Source organism: Herpailurus yagouaroundi, unplaced genomic scaffold (assembly GCF_014898765.1).
Source record: "Herpailurus yagouaroundi ecotype Mexico unplaced genomic scaffold, PumYag 29, whole genome shotgun sequence".
Classification (NCBI taxonomy): domain Eukaryota; kingdom Metazoa; phylum Chordata; class Mammalia; order Carnivora; family Felidae; genus Herpailurus; species Herpailurus yagouaroundi.
This window is the reverse complement of record NW_024412377.1, coordinates 118,772,292-118,792,994: the sequence shown is the minus strand read 5'-3', so window position 1 is coordinate 118,792,994 and position 20,703 is coordinate 118,772,292. Positions and strand designations below refer to the sequence as shown.

Here is a 20,703-nt window from a genome sequence, read left to right as displayed (position 1 = left end):
CACACACACACACACACTCACACACACACACTCACACACACACACACACAAAGCCAGCCCTGCGTGTTTTTATATGGAGTACCTAATAAGATAATACAGGAAAGTGCTCAGTGCCAGTGCTTGGCACATGCTAAGCCCCCAGTAAGCATTAGCTGTTAATACTATTATTATTCAGCCCAATCACTGAATTGCTAAATGAAGAGAGATACACCAAGGGGCGATTGTAGCAATCCAGAAACAGAAGTACTTCTAACAGCATGTGGCTATTTAGGTTGGAGGGTACTTTGAAAGATGAAGGACTGGAGGTATGAGGCAAAGTAATTAAGAACAACTGCATGTTGGGGAGTCTGCTGAAAACACTCTTTGGAACTGGGCAGGTGGCAGCTTGAAAGGACAAACTTCAACTTGCACGGATGTATTTTTTTTAAAGCTGTAAATCTTGTTTTTAAACATGAATCTCTACCTTGGGATTAAAGGACTTAATTGGACTCTAATCCCTTTTTAACAAGACAAGGAGGAGGAGAAAGTCAAGGGCTTCTCAAAGACCTGTATGCTGGTCGAAAATGAAAACAATCACCATCAACAACATTTTCTATCTCATACCACTGTCTGGATCTCCAAGAGGCTGGTTCTTCACGTGCCTCAGCCCACCACCTGTACTACATGCCCACACACACACGCACATGCACACACACACATACACATTTTCCCCTCCACATACTCTCTCCTTACATAAAAAACTATAACGTTCCCTTCCTACACACACATTCCAAATGCTTTTTTACAAGTACATACACGCTTTGTGCTCAGAGTTCTCCCTCCACCACACACACGCGCACACACACACACACACTCTCTCTCTCTCTCTCTCTCTCTCTAAAATGAGGGGCCTAGTGACTCACAATTAAGCCAAAGACTAACAGAATTTTTCTAAAGCCGTTTTTATATATAGAGAGAGATAGGTAGATATTTATAAAGTACAGCCCACACTCAGAAGATCTAAGCAAGCTCACTCAGCTGTAAGTTGGTTTCCCAAGAGATTTAGCCAAGAGTCACTTTTCATGTGCCTTTTAAATTCTTCTTTCCAGTCATTTACCTTATCCATAGAGAGGCTAGAGCAGAGTGGAGAATCCTGGTAGGATTTAAAGTAAATAGTATTTTTTAAAAATTTAATTAAAAAATGTAAAGTAAAATAGTGTTTCTTCCTAGTTTTCACAGAGGTGAGAATTCCAAAATTTGGCATTTGCATATCCTATTCCCAGGGAACCTTTGCACGGTATTGATAATAGCCTTTCTCAATTCAGATGGCTGTGGATTTTAAGTGTTTCTACATGTTTGCCCAAGTGTTGTCAAAAATGCTCTTAAAATACTTCATTTACAAGCTACATCTAAAGATGGGTAAAACATTGAGCAAATGACAAGTTCTTTTGCTTCCTTTTTACTCTAACATCCTTGAGAGCTGAGGTTGGATCTAACTTTTCAGTTTTCCCCTCTATTCCCCATCCCAGCACCCTGCACAGTGTCTACTCTGTAATAGGCACTCAGTAAATCAGGAAATCAAGACTTTTGACTTAAACATCTGGGCAGACAGTTGTGATGTATACTCAGACAGGAAAGCCTGGAGGAGGAATAATTTCCTGTAGAGATCTCACAGGTCAGTGTAGCTTTTTCAACCAATAAACATCTGTTGGGTGCTTACAGTGTGCTCATAACCATAGTGAGTACTGGGGATTCTACGACCAAAACAACAGGAACAATAGTCACCTTGAACACTTACTGAGACTAATATGATTGATGGATAGAGAAATAGAGAGATAGCATGATATACTCTGATAGCAAAGTCTTTATTTGCTAGTCTCCTAAGTCCTGCCCTCTATCCTGAAAGATGATAAGAGCCTTTGTAAGGGAGATATTATCACTACTTTAGGTAGTTACTAAAGTACTTTAGTACTTCACTACTTTAAGGTAATTAAGCTGCCCCCCCAAAAAAATAGTTTTTCCATAGTTCATGTAATTAGTAAACAATCAGAGTCTGGATTACCCCTAGAATTGTGTGATGCTGGAACATACACTCTTGTCACTACACTATGCCATCAACAGAGACCTCATCAAGCAACAGTGTTATGTCAGTGCAGTTCATATCGGATATCTGTAGCCTCTATTCTTTCAGACTTGTCACCTGACTCGCTTTAGACACCGAGGCCCTCCACCATTCTCTTCCCTGCCCACCCCCTTCTCCAGTAAAGAATTTGCCCTAAGTCTTTTACATCTAAACGTTTTTGTTTACTATCATTTTGTTCCTTTATGAACTACCAACTGTGTCCAGCCATTGTGTATGCTGCTGAGGTACCAAGAGTAAACTCTCACCATCAAGGAACACCCTCTGGCAGAGACACAAAAAATAAATGACTGCCTATAGTGGAGTGAGGGCTTCCTAACATGGGTTGAGGACCTGCTGGCACCCGCACTGACTTAAGCAGTACAGAGACTCAGAATTTAACAACACAGAACTGTAGACTGAGAAAGTCATTTCCTTTCCAATTTTCCCCAAGTCCATTGATGATATCGAGAAGGTCCCAATTTGGTACTGACACCTGACAGTCTGCCTTGGTAAGGAAGAGAGAGCAAGGCCTGGGGCCCAGGGCTTCTGGCAAGTTCTTGCCCATCTCTGAACTGAACAACACTGTATGTTTTTATTATGTGGTCTGATGGTTATCTTCCATATAAGTGGTATCAGTTTTATGTTCACAGCGGTATATGAAAAGAGAAGCCAGAGTAAGGAATTTTGTTTTCCTGTTGTCTTTGTGTCTTCTCACCTGTGGGAAACCACCTGACACATTTGGCTAGAACATCAGGAAATGGCCTCAAAGATGAACTTTGCACTAAATACAACTGTACTCGTAAATAATTCAGGATTAGACCTGAAGAGGGTGAGTAGATTCCCTGGGAAACTGTGGTGAGAAGGTTAAGTAGGAGGATTGGAACTCATGTAGTTGGCCTCTGGGAGAGTCCTGAAGATGATCTCAAGGTCTACACTGAGAAGGGACGCCTTAGAAGGAGAAAGTCAAGTGCATGGGGCACACATTAGAAAGATGTCCTTGAACAGTTGAAGTCACAACTGCCAGGCCCACCCTAGAGATTCTAAAATTCACTTGTTCACGATGTGGAGGCTGCCTGCCCACTGTCTCCCACACTCACAGAACAATGAGGCATTCTTGTTTTCTCTAATGCTGGGCTTCCTAAGAGGTTCTGCTCCCTCAGTATACCCCCTATCTCCTACCCTCACCTGCCACCCCCCTACTAATCCCCTTAACCCCCGCCTTCAGCCTGCCCCTCCTCCTGTATCACAGATGCAGGTTAGTGGAACTGCTAAACAACTAGAAAGCCTGTCATCATTCCAGAGTTTTGTCTTTCCCTCACCTCTTACATCAGTTAGTCAGCAAGCTCATTTTCCCACCTGAATTGTCATGGCTTCTGTCCATTCCATCCCAGTGCCTTACTTTTGGTCCTCATCTCTTGCCTAGACTGTTGCTTCAGCCTCCTCCTTGGTCTCACAGAGCTCATGCTCAATCACTACACCTCACCCCACCCACCCCTTCACCCCCATGCATTCTTCCAGTCGTGGCCTCTGTCACAATGTCTTGAAAGCCCAAATCCATGAAGCTGCTTCTCTTGCCCAAACTGCCAGTGGTTCCCTACAGTCCACAGAGGAAGTGATACCTGCCGTTTATTGAATGGCCACTAAAAGCCAGCATCTATACTGATAACTTACAGACATTATGACTAGCCTCACAACTGTTCATAGTAGGCACTGGTATGCCCATTTTACCAAATAGGAAAACTCAGGGACAGAAAGATTAGGTAACTTGTCCAAAGTCTCAAAGTTAGAAACAGAGTCAGGATTTGAGGACAGACTAAAGTTTATTTATTTACTTTGACAGACAGAGAAAGAGAGCATGAGCAGAGGAGGGGATAGAGAGAAATAATCCCAAGCAGGCTCTGTACTGTCAGCACAGAGTCCCATGAAGGGCTCGAACTCATAAACTGTGAGATCATGACCTGATCCAGACACTCAACCGACCCAGGCGGCCTGATCTACTTGACATTTTTCAGCACAGTACATCTATTCTAGGCCACCTCTCTGCTTTTTGTCCTTGTACCCAGCATGGTGCCTGCATTATTATGAGCAATGAACAAAAGGCTGTTTCTCTTGGAATTTATTTTTGGTGCATTCACCTGTCACAATCATATCCACACCCCAAGCCCTATATGCATATCATTTCTGCAAGGAACCTTTTTCCAGTTCTCCCCTGCAAAATTAATATCTCCCCTTGTGTTCACGGCACATTGTTTTTACTCAAGTTATAACACATTCTTCTTTGTACTGTCAATACCCCACATATATCTTCTCACCAAGCTCACGAAGATTGAATACTTCTTTTTTTAAAAAAAAATTTTTTTTTCAACGTTTATTTATTTTTGGGACAGAGAGAGACAGAGCATGAACGGGGGAGGGGCAGAGACAGAGGGAGACATAGAATCGGAAACAGGCTCCAGGCTCTGAGCCATCAGCCAAGAGCCCGACGCGGGGCTCGAACTCACAGACCGCGAGATCGTGACCTGGCTGAAGTCAGACGCTTAACCGACTGCACCACCCAGGCGCCCCAAAGATTGAATACTTCTTAAGGGAGGAGATGGTGTTTTATTCATTTAGGTTACTGCTCACTTTCCAAAACCCCAACAAAGGTTTCTAATAACATGTTTTGCCTCAAGAATTAAAAACAAAGTCAGAGACCTCTGACTTTTTAAAATAATTACCACATTAAAAATTTTTTTTTAAAAAACAGAAGGTGCCTGGGTGGCTCAGTCGGTTGAGCATCTGACTTCGGCTCAGGTCATGATCTCACAGACTGTGAGTTCGAACCCCGTGTCAGGCTCTGTGCTGACAGCTCAGGACCTGGAGCCTGCTTCGGATTCTGTGTCTCCCTCTCTCTTTCTGCCCCTCCCCCGCTCATGCTCTGTCTCTCTCTCTCTCTCTCTCTGTCAAAAATAAACAAACATTAAAAACAAATTTTTAAATAATTATCAATCCCCATCCCTTCTTCTGATTAAAGAAAGGACAAAGGCAGATCAGTGAAGTGTAATTCCATTCCCCACACCTCTTCCATCCCATTGATAATGACAAGTCCAAGCATCTTTCCTGGCCTCCTGGGGAGATGAGCTGTGACACATCTTGGGAAATTCTGAAGTCTATAAAGCTAGCTTTCCTTTCAATCCCATATTTGAAATATTCTGGATAAAGTAACTTCCAGCATCTTGAACTATAAGTCTGGACCCTCACCTTTTCTCTCTTTGATGGGAGTTTCTCAGCCCAAATTCATGGTACTCAGGACTACCATGAGAGATGGTTTTGACTTAGCATTAAGAAAATTTCTTTCCTTTGGACACCGTCTCAATGCAAATTTATGCTTAAGATTCTAGCTAACCCTCCTTCTAAGGTAATTTACAGAAATAGATTGATCCTATGCTTCTAGTCTTATGTTAATATCTCCCAATATAAATGTTCCATCTTCACAATTTTCACTCAGTAAATCCCTATTTATAAATTAAGTTATCCGAGCACTCTTGAACTGATGGAATGGTCCCCAAGGGTCGTGGGTAAAAATTGGGAAGGCTCCATTTTATTGATACCTGTCCCCTCAAACTGTTTTGTTCCACATCATCTTTATCTGCCCCAAAGTGCCTTGTGTGGAGTCTAACAGGTGCTTGAAATTTGTGAAAATTTCAAGAGTATATCCCTGGCTAGAGACAGCCCCTTAAACTGTTCTCATAAATTATCAGTAATGCCTTAGCAGGAGTTCCCTGGTGGACATCTGAAAGCAAAAACGGACACGGGTTGGGACCACAGGGCATCTACTGCCCTCTACTCTGCCAGATCCCAGCCCCCCTCCCCGGGAAGGAACCATCAGGAGCCACCTAGGCAAGCAGTGTTTTGTGCTGGAGAACTTCCTCTGGCCTTGAACCCAGAAAGGGTTTCCTACCTTGAAAGGCTGTTGGGAAAATCAGAAGATGCAAAGTGGATGTAAAGTGCTTGGTTAGCATTTGGATTGTTGTGATTATTACTAAAAATTTTAGCAGTCAAAATTTCTTAGAGGTCAAGTTTTAGATTTCTCTTCAATCACTATGCTGTACATTTTTTTGAGCTTTTTTGTAATGGAAAATTTTAAACATTGTAAAAGAAGAAGGAAGAGTATAATGAAGCCTCATATACATAACACCAAGTCTCAACAATTATCCACTCATGGGCCAGTCTTATTTAAGTTATATCCCCACTCACGAACCTGCTCCCCAACTGGGTTATTTTGAAGCAAAGCTCAGACATCCTATCACTTCATCCACACATATCTCAGCATCTCTTTACACATTTTAGTCAGTATTTATTTCTAAGAATTTAACATAACCATGATCCCATTATCACACATTAGAAAATGGGCAATGATTTCTTTTGGTTTTTTTTTTAATGTTTATTTAGTTATTTTTGAGAGCACTTGCCCCAATTTCTTTATTTAGCCAGTGTTCACATGTCCATATTTGCCTTATAATTTTTTTTTTACAGTTGGTTTGTTTAAATGGCATCCAAATGAGGTAAACACTTTGAATTGGGTTGATATGTCTCTTAGATTTCTTTTATTCCACAAGCTCCCTCTCTCTCCTTGTCTTGTCCTTGGCCATGCATGTGTTACAGAAGCCAAGTTGTGTGTCTTGTTGGATTTTTGCATTCTGGGTACTGCTAGTTGCCTCTTTGCAGCATTTTTTAACACATGCCTCTCTCCCCTGTGCTTTCTGTAAACTGGTAGTTACATCTAGGGGCTTAATCAGCTTCAGACTTGGTTTTTGGCAAGAATACGTCATGGGTAGTGCTAAGTACTTCTTTTGTGGTTTTTGTCTTGTTTTGTTTAAGGGCACAATTCACTGACTTGTAATATATCCAGACGTTATGCATCCATTACCGTAATGTAAAACATTTTCATTATTCCAAAAAGAAACCTCACACCTCTGAACCATCACCCCAAGTTCCCCATTTCCCGCCACCCCCACCTCAGCCCCACGAAACACCAATTTACTTTCTGTCTCTATAGATTTGCCTGTTCATTTGATTTTAGTGGAGTCACACAGTTTTTGGTCCTTTGTGGCTGGCTTCTTTCACTTAGCATTATGTTTCCAAGTGCATCTGTTAGAGCAGGTATCAGTACCTCATTCCTTTTTACGATTGATAACATTCCCTTGTATAGACTATTGTGTGGATATACCACATTTTGTTTACCTACTCATCAGTTGATGGACATCTGGAGTTTTTTTGCCTTTTAGTATTATAAATAATCCTGCTGTGAACAGTCATGTACAGGTTTTTGTGTGGGCACGTGTTTTCATATGGTTATACAACTAGGAGTGGAATTACTCGATCATATGGTAACTTTATTAACTGTTTGAAGAACTGCCAACTGTTTTCCAAAGTGATTACACTATTTTACATCCTTACCAATGGTTTATGAGAGTTCCAATTTCTCCACATCTTCACCAACACTTGTTTTATTATCTTCCTTTTCTATTGTAACCATCTTAATGGGTATGAAGTGGTATCCATTGTGGTTTTGGTTTGCATTTCCTTGATGGCTAAGCATCTGTTCATGTGTTTATTGGATATGCATTCTTTAGAGGACTGTCTATTCATATCCTTTGCTATATTTTTAATGGGTCACTTACCTTATAACTGAGTTTAAGAATGCTGTACCTATGGGGGCACCTGGGTGGCTGGGTTAGTTAAGTGTCCGATTTCAGCTCAGGTCATGATCTCACAATTTGTGAGGTAGAGCCCCACAACAGACTCTGCACTGACAATCCAGAGACTGCTTGGGATTCTCTCTCTCCCTCTCTCTCTGCCCTCTGTCTCAAAATAAATAACCCTCCCCCCAAAAAAATAATTCTGTACCTATGTACATATATGCTAGGTGCATGTCCCTTATCAAATATATGACTTACAAAAATGTTCTCCTGTTCTCTGGTTGCCTTTTCATGTTCTTGGTGGTATCCTTTGAGGCACAAAAGTTTTAATTAGATGGTATCCACTCTATCTATTCTTTCCTTTGTTGCTTGTACTTTTGGTGTCATATCTTAGAATCCATTGCTTAATCCAGGTCCACAAGATTTACCCCTATGTTTTCATCTAAGAATTTTATAGTTTTACATTTGGGTATGATACATTTGGAGTTAATTTTTGTATGTGTTGTGAGGTAGGGGTCCAAATTCATTCTTTTACATGTAAAAAGAATGTCTCTCATTTTGCATTAAAGTTTATTCAGATTCAGGTGTTGTCAGCCTTCTCCACCCATTATAAGGTTCCCCATCAGCCTTTCATCTAATGGTTTGAGGTGCCATTCATGAACATTCATTTGGGGTTGCAAAATGGTGACATTCCAAATCTATCATTCCTCCTAAATTTTTTTAAGCTACAATTCTTCTACAAGATTGACTACTACTTTCTAAGAGCTAATGTGCGCAAGATGTCATACTGTGAGTTGTACCTAAATTATTTCACAGTGATTTCCAAACCTGTATATCATAGGTGCTCAGCATATACTGAGGAAGCCAAAGTTCATGCCTCAACCACTATATCCCCTCTATCTCTGTCTCTCTTTGTTTCTCTCTGTGTGTCTTTCTTGTTTGTTTGTTCCTGGGCGTTTCCCTAGCTCAAAGACAGGACTCACTTCTCACCACCTTCTGGCTTGGCGTGTTTACCATCCCTAAACTGCTCCCCTTTTTCCACTGACCGCTGCCAGCAGAGCTAATCTCCCGCTGCCTGCCTGTGCCAGTCTTCTTGTTTACATCCTTATCACTGCCTTCAGGCCAGCCTCAGCATCCTGGCCTCCTCAGCCACATGGTCACCCTTCTGCCCCTCCTGAGGTCTGGATCCCACCCCTGGGCTAAGGCCAGGAGAAAAGGCCTAGGCTTCTCCAGCCTGAAGAAGAAAGGGCTTCAGGATTCATGTGGGAATGAGTGTCGATTTTGTTTTTCCAAACTTAGGTTTATGTACTGGTCTTAAACTCCTGGGGTCCAGAAGAGGAACAGAACATAAATCAGAACATGAAGGACTTCATGAGTTCCAAGGAAAAACTTCTCCCATCACACAGATTGTGAGAAAGTAAATAGTGAAAATGCTGAAGGAGCTTATGGAACCTAATACTGCTGGGTTTTGGTTTGGTTTTTATTTTTCCCTGCAGAGGAAGGAAGCTTAGTACAAATAAGAAGGCTCCGAGTCAGGCAAAGCTGCATGCCACAGCTTTGCCATCTAATACCGAAGTAACCACGAACTGAGTACCTTACCCCACTGATCCTAGGTGTCCTCACCTGCAAAAGGGGTAGGTCCTTCCATGCAGGGTTACTGCTACTACCTATAGCCATTGCTACTACCTTCTTTCCTCCAAGCAGAGTTTTTAGAATGTATCATCATTTGTGTGACTGAGCAGAACCCCTGACTTAAAGCAGGCAACAAGCCAAACATCTTCGAAAACCTAGGTGTCCTTTTCCACTTGACTTTCCTAAAGTACATTTTTCGCAACTACTAGCAGATACGGGGGGATGAGAGAGGTTCTTGTCTCATTTCATACAAAAGAAAACTGGCAGAGAAAGGTATTTCTATGACAGATTCAAGGTCTTCCAAAAAAAGCAATTACAATTTAAGACAGAATTAGGAGTCCTTACGACATATCATTTAATGTCTCATCCTTGAGTCGTATAGTCCCAGGTTGCAGTAGCCATTATTAGCACAAGGCAGGTGCCGTCATCATCTGACATGCCATTATGTCACCAGGGAGGCCAAAGAGAATCTGATCTGAGTACTCCCACCCATTAGCTGCACGGCCTCTCCAGATCCTAGTTTTCTCGTTATTGAGATGGAATGGTACAACCCATCTGATAGAGAATTATGTTGCTTAATTAGTTAACAGTGCATTCTAAAGCTAGGTAACACAGTGAAAACCTGTTCCTATTGTTAGTTAATGACAGTCATTGCTGCAGTCCCTCGTTGCGCTCAGGCACACCATCACATAAGAGACCTGCTTTCTCTCTGGCTACTGCAAAGTTTTCTCAGCCCCATCAGGTATCAGGTAGAGTTCTTTGAGGCAAAGAGCTTTTTTAGCAATGTTTCTCAGCACAGGCAGTATAGTGAGAAATCATGGGATTGGGGAGCCCCCAAATCTGGGATGAAACTCTCACTCTGCTTCTTACTGAGCAGTATAATTTGGGGCAAGTTATATAATCTCTCTGGGCCTCCATTTTTCCATCTGTGAAATGGGACTGATGGTAATTTTTTTTTTTAACTGCGTAAGATTGCTATGAGGATAAAACAAGGCAATACATGTACATGAGATAATGGCTCGGGTTTGGCAGTGGTAAATAGCGCAACAAGTGTTCACTCTGCTATTAATGTTAGGTCAAGTCAGGAAGCTATCACCATCCCCCATCCTGAGGCCTTGCTGAGAAAAACATTCACGAGCCACATACTTCAGAAGGATGATCTGCCTCACAGTGCAGACGCTTCCAAAAGCCCCTATGCTCCCTTGATAAGCAGTGACAATTTCGAAGTAGGGAAGGGCATGACTTTTGGCTTCTATCTAGGGGACTCCTGGGGCAGTTTTCCTTGCTCGGCTCAGACCCTCAGCTGTAATCCCAAGGGGGAACCCACGGGAAGGAAGCCAAGAATGACTCCAGGAAGAATGGCTTTGGATGAGAGACCAGGTGAAGATTGAGGCAGGGCCACCTGTCCACCATTTTCTGCATATACCTTTCAGCTTTCTGTGTGGGCCCTGTCCTCCCCTGTGTGGTTGCCCAAGCTCCTCACAGCCCATCAGTGAAGCAGCCAACAAAGAAATTTCTGGGTGCCCCCCATGCACTAGGCACGCGTGAGGCAGTGGACAAGACAGATGTGGTCCCTGTACTTACGAGCCTGCAGGCTCACAGGGAAGAGCAATAGGAAACAAAGTATTGTATGTACATGATTCCAAGACTGTGAATGTGTGAAATGCTGTGAGCTAAGGATGAGGAACGAAAGGAGTTTGTTAGAGAGGGCCCACCTCATCTGGGAGGTCGGAGAAACCCGCCTGACAAAAGGATCTCCAGGTAGAGACTGAAGGATGACAGAAGGCAGCTAGGTTTAAAGAACAAAAAACAGGGGCGCCTGGGTGGCTCAGTCGGTTAAGCGGCCAACTTCGGCTCAGGTCATGATCTCGCAGTCCGTGAGTTTGACCCCCGCATCGGGCTCTGTGCTGACAGCTCAGAGACTGGAGCCTGTTTCGGATTCTGTGTCTCCCTCTCTCTGATCCTCCCCCGTTCATGCTCTGTCTCTCTCTGTCTCAAAAATAAATAAACGTTAAAAAAAATTTTTTTTAATTAAAAAAAAAAAAACAAAAAACAAACAAAAACAGGTGAAGCGGGGCACCTGCCTGGCTCCGTGAGTAGAGCATGTGACTCTTGATCTTGGGATCATGAGTTCGAGCCCCACAATGGGCACGAAACTCACTAAAACAAACAAGCAGAAACACAGGTGAAGCAAGGCCTCATGAGTACCTCCCCTCAGCTCCGGCAGTCCAGTTGCCTTTATCCCGAAGTCTCGCTGGCAAATGCCAGCACTCCCGGTCCACCTGCCACACCTGCACTTGGATCCCAACCCCGCCCAAGCTCCCTCAGGTCCTCTGGGGAGAAGCTTCTCTGGTTTCTGGTGACCAAAGCAGGTTCACTAATTAACCTTGCTGCTCAGCTTGCTTCCTTGATTCAGCATGTCTCCAATGAGAAGTTGAACTTTACATCATCACTTTCCTAATTAATCCCAGCAGGTGAGCCACTCAGGAGACCCGCCCCTGCCCAGGTGAAAGACAGAGCGGCCAAGCTTGTACCTCAGGAATTTTAGCATAGACTCTTCAGCTCTGGGAGCCAGAAGCAGGGGTAATTGATATCCAAGGCCACTGGGGCTTCAACACACGTGCTTGCAAACCCCGTTGCTCGCTCTCCCCCTCCCCTTCCCAAAATCAGAAAACTAAAAGGGCAAGAAAAAGAGGGCAACAGTCAGGAGACAAGGAGGACAGTATACAGGAACATATGGGGCAGTGTTATCCTTTAATGGCACAATGACCTTGGCCGTGTGGCTGGACACTGCAAAGCCTCGGTTTCTTCATCTTAAAGTGGTAAAACTACTAGCATCTTTCACATAGACCTATTAGAGAATTGAGTGAGATACTCACATACAAGACTTCTCAGCCTCTGCAATGTTGATACTTTGGGCCACATAATTCTTCATGGCGGGAGTGACCTGTGCTTTGTCGGGTGTTTAGAATCTGGGCCTGACTGTCCTCCAAGTCCTCTTTCCCCACTCAAGCGGCTAGAGTGGGGCTTCCCACATTCTGACTTAACTTAGGAGCAGTTCTGGGACAAGAACCAGGCTTACCAGGAAGAATGATGGGATCGAGTACCAGTGTCTGTTATGGGCCCAGGAAGAGGAAATGGAGGTACATGTGCCATGAGTTTGCCATCCATGTACAGGCCCATAATCCATAATTCAGTGATTCTATACCTTCCTCTCTGGTGTTATCTGGGGACTACACTGAGCTAAGGGTGCATCCCTGGGGTTATTCAGCAAAAAAGCTACTTTGCTATATACTTTCTCAAGGCATAAGCTGAAAAACAGGTCTTTTTCACAGGTGAGGATTTCTACAGAAGGCACAAAAGGGCCACGTTCTTAGATAATTTCCATGCAAAAGCAAGTTAGGAGCTCCTATCACAACCTTTTGTTAATGCTTCATGAATTTTGTTTTTGATGAGGAACAGTGTTTTCAAAAAAGAAAAGAAAAAGGAAACTTCCAAGGAAATGGGCCATTTTCTTTCGGAGAAAAAAGTGTTTATTATATTTCAAAGCATAAGCTTTGGGGCATATAACATCCATCCTTCATCCTCTCTTCCTACTCCAAAACAATCAAGCCCTGGTGGAAAATTGCACAACTAGATACATAATAAAACCTGCTTACATATGCAGAGACTATTGCAAACACCAGTCTGTCTGCAGACACTTGGGCTAGGGAAGGTGTGCTTTCTCACAGCCGCGTCTGGGGCCACCCTGAGGACACAGAGGGCAGAGTCAGAAATGTGAATAAATCATCCCCACTCGCTGGGCTCAGCTCAGTCTACCTAACTGAGCTCTTAGGCCTTTCTCTGCCACCTCAGCCTTGACCTGAGCTGACACAGATTACAGAAGTCTCACCACCCTTGTGGTCCCATTCATAAGCATAGTGTAACTGCCACATGCCAGGCATTCAAGATTTACTAAGTCCCTATTATGTGCCAAGTTCTAGGCAAGCAGTAGGAGACAAACCCTAAACATGTGAACCAGCATGCACTGGGTCATGGAGAGAGTTCATTATTTCAGTCATTCTCCTGGGTCACTTTCTAGTGGGCTGGCCATTAATGAGGTTGGAGAATACCTATCCCATTATTTTCAAAGCCACGTTCCCTATGCCTGGAATCAAGGGCTCACTGGGCTCTCATCTCTCTACATAAGCAGAGAAGGTGGTCACCAGGAGAAGGACTACCCATCCCAAACTGTTTGCACCAGTGGCACCTGAAAATTATCCTTTGTACGTTCATTTCTTTAAGCTAACAGGAGATCGGCAAGCTACAGCCCACAGGCCAAGTGCAGTCCATAGCCTGGTTTTGCATGGCCCACCATCTAAGAACGTTTTACTTTTTTTTTTTTTTTTTAAGATTTTATTTTTTAAGTCATCTCTACACACAACATGGGGCTCGGACGCACAACCCCAAGATCAAGAGTCGCACACTCCACCGACTGAGCCAGCCAGGTGCCCTGGTATTTACAGTTTTATATAGGGGGAAATGAAAAGAAGAATAATTCTCCATGACATGCAAAAATTGTATGTAATTCCATTTTCCATGTCCAAAAATGAACTTTCGTTGGCCCACAGCCATGTTCATTCTTTATGACTTGTCTGTGGCTGCTTTGGTACCACAGTGGCAACACTGAGTAGTTGTGACAGAGACCCACACAGCTGAAAGTATTTACTATCTGACCCTCTACAGAGAGAGCATACTGACCCCTGGGCTGAAACACTGCCCCCTCTTTGCTCCTCTAAAATGCAAATACCCACTGGTCTAGCAACTTTTGAAGCCCTTAATGCCTTTGTGATACCATGTGTATCTGGTCATTTCTGGCATTGCAGGGAAGAAGAATCACCTGAGAGGGTGCCACCCAAACCCCCACAGTAAGTGGTCTTTGCCTCCAGATGCACATCTGTCATTTCACACCTCATTTTGGCATTTATCTGAATGCTGCTTTATTGCCAAGAACTCCATAAGGACAGCATAAGTGGTGCCTCCTGGCCCCTCCGGGGTTAAGCCCAGTTGAGCTTGACACGAGAGATGTTTAGTAAATGTCGGGCGAATGTTTGAGTGAGGAAGAGAGCAAAACCCAGTGAATGTATATGTACCAATGTATGTGAGTCCATAAACATAAACAGGAAACTGAATACATGTGTGAATTAACAAATGATTAAGTGACTAAGGGACTGGATGAAAGAAGACAGAAATGAGCGTATGAGTGAGGGGATTCTCGTAAAAGTGAGAAGTTGAACAAAGAAATAAGTATGTAAGCGAATGTAGGAAGGAGAGATCTGTGGGATAGATGGGTGAGCAAGTGAGCGCAGGCTACTGGGTCTCTACAGATGCCGCATAACAAGGACACAGGGTGTCACTGCCAAGTTCTGCTGTCATTCTGCCTGGCTTGTTCATACCCTGCCAGCCATGGGGTTTTGAACTTAATCAATGCTCTCCCTTGCTGAGGATGTACCCATCCATACTTTACAGCTTTAGTGTCTGGGGCTTTTGTCAGAAGGACAAAAACACCTGCACCCATGGGCTGGAAGCCAGACAGCCCTGCCTTTGAGACTACAGTCTCCCTCCCATATGTGGAAAAAATAAGCCTTCAGCTGAGGCATCCTCAGGCCCCTCTCTGCCATGTACTACAGGGTGAACAGGACCTACCCCAAAAGCTGAGTGCCCCACAAAGGCACACTTTCCAGGTACAAGGGATGGGCAACATGTTGATTTTGGGTGAAGTTCATGGCCAAGGTCATCCTAACAAGGTGGGAAAATGTGGATTCAAAAACACCCTATCTAAAGCAGGTCCCTACAGTTAACTCTGTGGCCTCTAGAGTGCGTACTTTGTCTGTTTTCTTGCTTTTTGTTTTGTGTGTTTTTGTTGTGTTGTCTGCTCCCTCGCTACCATGTAAGCTCCATGAGGACAGAGACAGGTACGTGGAAATCTCAATAAATATTTGGGGAAAGTGAGTGAAAAATTGTCTGGAAAACAAGTAAACCAACCCCTTGAACCAGCTACCCCAACATGACTCCCCCGCCCAGTGATGGGCCTGACCTAACTCTACCACCAACTGGTACATGTGACCTTCAGCACTCCATGTGCCCTCTCTGAGGCTCAGGGGACCAAATGAGATTATCTTCAGGGTCACTTTCAGCTCCCACATACTAGGGTTCTAAAGCCAAGGGAGGGGCCTTTGGATTTTTTAAGATTCACATGGTTAGTACGAACCTGAGTGCCCTGGCCTCAGCACTTAAGGAAAAAAAAGTTTGCTTATTAAAGGGACAGCCAGCCTGTGATGGGGTAAAGTGACCCTGGGTGTGGTGACATCTCTGTTTTGGCCATTGGCCATCTGAGCATCATGTGTGACTACCCAAAGGTAGTCAGTCCTCTCTCTAAGGCTTTGCCTAGCCTCTGCACAGGGCCAAAGCCCGCCCTGAGATCCTGCTGCCCATGCCTCTAGAAAGCTGTAAAAGGATGCCATAAAACCTCCATGGCTGATTTGCAACAACATGGATGGAACTAGAGGGTATTATGCTAAGCAAAGTAAGTCAATCAGAGAAAGACAGATATATGATTTCACTCATACATGGAATTTGAGAAACTCAACAGATGAACATAGGGGAAGGGAAGGAAAAATAAGATAAAAACAGAGAGAGAGAGAGACATACCATAAGAAACTCTTAAATATAGAGAACAAACTGAAGGTTGCTGGAAGGCGGGGTCTATGGGAAGATGGGTTAAATGGATGATGGGCATTAAGGAGGGCACTTTTTGGGATGAGCACTGGGTATCATATGTAAGTGATGAATCAATGGGTTCTACTCCTGAAGCCAGACTACACTGTATGTTAAGTAACATGAATATAAATAAAAAAGAAAGAAGAAAAAAGAAAAGAAAAGAAGAAAAGAAAAAAGAAAAGAAAAGAAAAGAAAAGAAGAGAAAAGAAAAGAAAAGAAAAGAAGAGAAAAGAAAAGAAAAGAGAAAAGAAAAGACAAGACACCATGGCTGGGAAATCTCTTCTCAGACCATTTTGTAGAGTTTCCAGAAACCGTACACACTCTTCCTGACTCAGCCCAGCAAATGAGGTACAGGGAGCTAAAGAGGGCTCATCTGGGGGTTTCAGCCCTCACTGTCTCCTGAACCCTGAGAACCCTCCTGCCCTCGCAGTCAGAGCCACTTGGTCCAACCTCCAAAGTACACACACTGCTTTGCATACTGAAGAGACCTCTAAGAGGGCTGGCTCTCAACTCAGGATTTTTAGGTTTGACTCCCAGCTCAGCCTACTTTGCTGGCTCTATGGCCTTGAGAAAATTACTTGAGTATGTTTTAGACTTTGAGGTTGTTTGATTTCCAAAATCTGTTTGGGTGTTCCCATTTTATCTCAGTGAGATTATATACCTCTTAAGGGCAGCAACTATGCCTTCTTTTCGACCTTGACCTCATGCTCACCTTGCCTCATCTTGGGATCAGAACACTCAGGATGCTTCTTGAGTGGAGGGCATCAGACATTCACAAATCGCTGCTCTCCAAATGTTGATGGAGGTCTGTGAGTCAAACTCGACAGCAATGGCACACAGCCTCCTTTTGAGACAAATGACATTCACATTTTGTGGAAAACCGTTGTTGGGAGAAGAGACTGAGTTAGGAAACATCTAGGGAAGGTAAAGAATAAGGAGTAAAACTTCTCCCAAAAAATACACCTTGATTGTTTGATGTTAGCAGATTCTTACCACCAGCAGAAGAGAGAATTGGGAGAAGGGATAGGTCTCACATCTGCCCCAGAGGGTTTAGACACTGACCTTCTTTATTGAGTGCTGAGGTACTGTTTGAAAGACTGGGGATACAAATACTTCTAGTGTTGCTCTAAGGACAAGGACAGGACAGGACAAAATTAGGGATCCCGTTCTGAATCCAAGTCCATGTCTTCATCCCTTTTTAGCATGTATCATGACATCTGGAAAGGTTTTACTCTCTCTTTATTTCCTGTCAGATGCAGTGCCCTGGAAGGTGAGATGCATCAATTATATAAACAGCCTGGGGCCCTGGGCTTGTGTGGTTCACTCAGGAAGGGAGAAGACAGCAGAGTGCTCACCCAAAGGGTAGTCAGCCTCTTCAGTACCACAGGCTGGGCCCCCTGGGGAGGGGTGGTGGTCTGCAGTGGCAGCCAATCAAAACTTTTCAAATCTCATTTGATACATGAGAGGACCAGCTTCTCCTGATTTCAGCAGAATCACAAAGACAACAAGCACACTATCCAGAGGGGGCTTTAAAGCACTGGCTTGGAAAATATCACATGTCCTTTTCACGCATTGTAGATACCTGAGTTTGTCTTTAGAAAGGACTTCGTAGCCACATTCTATCAATCCCATGAGAAGGAAAAATTGTCACATGACCAACCACATCAGAGGCCTTAGCTTCTGTATGGGGTGCTTTCCCAAGTGTCACCTATGATAGCGAGGCAGAAGAAAGGCAGACTTGCCAACAAAAGGGTATCAGCCCAAGAGAGCTCCAGATTCTGTGCTAAGATCATAAATCCTTCATTTATTGAAGGGACTTACTTACTCAAAGGGAGCAAGGACAACTGCTTTGATAATGTGGTGGGCCAGTGAGCAATTCTCTTTTTTCTCTTTTTATTTTATTTTATTTTTTTTATTTCTTTTTTTTTTTCTTATTTTCTTTTTTTTTTTTTTTAATTTTTTTTTCAACGTTTTTATTCATTTGTGGGACAGAGAGAGACAGAGCATGAACGGGGGAGGGGCAGAGAGAGAGGGAGACACAGAATCGGAAACAGGCTCCAGGCTCTGAGCCATCAGCCCAGAGCCTGACGCGGGGCTCAAACCCATGGACTGCGAGATCGTGACCTGGATGAAGTCGGACGCTTAACCGACTGCGCCACCCAGGCGCCCCTCTTTTTTCTCTTTTTAAAAATGTCCATGGTGGGGTGACTGGGTGGCTCAGTCGGTTAAGCGTCTGACTTTGACTCAGATCATAATCTCACAGTTCGTGGGTTCAAGCCCCGCATAGAGCGCTGTGCTGACAGCTCAGAGCCTGGAGCCTGCTTAGGATTCTGTGTCTCCCTCTCTCTCTCTGCCCTCCCTCACTCACACTATGTCTCTCTGTCTCTCAAAAATAAACATTAGAAAAAAAATTTTAAATAAAAATGTCCATTGTGGTTGTGGTAATATCCACTGAGAAAGTTTAAAAAATATTAAGAGACAGCAAACACATGGCAAGAAGTTAACTTTCTGAAGATACCAAGTGAATTTGACGTTGTCAAATGATTTCTGACCTTCCTCAATTCTTTGGAAAGGATTTTTAAAATTAATTCTTAGTCCTACTTCAGTTGGCCTGTCCAGCTATCTCCCCCAAAGTCCCATAAAAATTGACAAGTCCTTGGAGGAAAACCTAGCAAACTTAGCCTAAACCAGATGAATGAATTTAGGCATGGGCAGGTTCGAAGGCTTGCCCAGGGTTCCTCAGCAAAAGAGTAACAAAGTGGGAGCCAGACCCAGGGAAATCTGAATGCAGCACCCCAGTTCCTTACAATTATGCTATATTGTCTCCTGGCTGATTTTAGTCCGCTACTGTCCCTATCCAACTCTCCCTGTGGGTCCATTTTCCTTAGCCCAGGAAAGAATTGTCAGCCCCACTCTCTCCACTGTGAAAAGCTACTTTCTAAAGACTATGTGCAGCCTATCAGAAGTGAGTAGGGTATTTCTAAATTTCTAAATATTCAGAGACTGCTCTTCTTTGGGATGCTCTTATCTGGCAAATGTGAGGGCAGGACCTTGGTGTAGGACAGATAGAAGATTTCTTGCACAGTCTGCACTATCCTGGTAAGCATGGCACTCGGTACTTAGTAGCTACATAACAAGCATCTTCTGCAAATAAATGCCATGAAAGGACCCACACCAAATTTAAGAGGAACTTTGCTTCTTTAAATTTTTATGACCTTTAATGAAGCCCAATGAGAAGATTTAATTGTAATTATTGCTATGCAGTTCCTTCTCAAGTGGACTGTTATGACTAGGAGGGCAAGGGTCATAATTAAGGTATGGATATACCCTAGCATTTGAACAAGCCCTAATAGTATGTGCCCCTTCAGACTCTGCTTTGGTACTAAAACCTACCGGCAGGCTTCTAAGTTCAGGAAAGCATGACATAGAAAAATGGAAAGGGGAGTGGTGGGGCCAGGATCACTGTACCCAACCAAAAGACCCAGCTTAAAGAAGAAGATTTTGGGGGGTACCTGGGTGGCTCAGTCAGTTAAGTGTCCGACTCTTGGTTTTGGTTCAGTTCATGATCTCATGGTTCATGGATTCAAGCCCTGCGTTGGGCTCCATGTTGACAGTGCAGAGCCTGCTTGGGATTTGTTTTTCTGCCTGTCTCCCTGTCCCTCCCCTGCTCACACACTCTCTCTCTCAAAAATAGATAAACTTAAACAAACAAAGAAAAAGAGTATTTTGTCTTTGTGGTTTAAGTGTGGGTCGCATTTTCATCTTTGTCCCAAGAAGCCAGTGCAGAGGCACCTGGGTGGCTCAGTGGGTTGATCATCTGGCTTTGGCTCAGACCATGATCTCACAGTTTGTGGGTTCAAGCCCTGCATCAGGATCAGGCTCTGTGCTGACAGCTCAGAGCCTGGAGCCTGCGTCGGATTCTGTGTCTCCCTCCCTCTCTGCCCCTCCCCTGCTCACTCTGTCTCAAAAATAAACAAACATGAAGAAGAAGAAGAAGAAGAAGAAGAAGAAGAAGAAGAAGAAGAAGAAGAAGAAGAGGAGGAGGAGGTGGAGGAGGAGGAGGAGGAGGAGGAGGAGGAGGAGGAGGAGGAAGGAGAAGCCGCCGATGCAGAGCACAGCTACATAGAGGTGCCAGTCCTTATCTTTCTTTGGAAGCCTTAGGATGCTTGCGATTAGCCCAATCAGTGTCAGGAAAGAGACTCTTAAATTCCTGTCCCACATACACAGTCAGTCACCTGTCACCTAGTCTTCCTCAAAGGGAATCTGGACTATCGTGACTGGCCCTTGTGTCCTAGAGAATGAATATTCCCTTCTTACATCCAGTCCCAGTAAGAAAGTCCTATTCGCTGCCCTCCTTTGACAAATCGGTCTTGTCTGCTTCCTATCACATCATAGTTACAATGGCAACTGTCTATTGGGTACTTCTTATCAGCCGGACGTTGTGCAAAGTACTGTGCATGCAGGTTCTGAATGAATGGTCACAAGAATGCTATGAGGTAGCTATGACTATTGCCCCCTTTCATAGATGAG

General features: G+C 43.8%; 1 protein-coding gene across 6 annotated transcripts in view; it reads left to right on the top strand.

Annotated features, from left to right (window-relative positions):
* The window catches only part of SH3RF2 (SH3 domain containing ring finger 2), a 126,966-nt gene that overhangs the window by 66,045 nt on the left and 40,218 nt on the right, over nt 1-20,703 (top strand). The gene's annotated exons all lie outside the window — the stretch shown is intronic.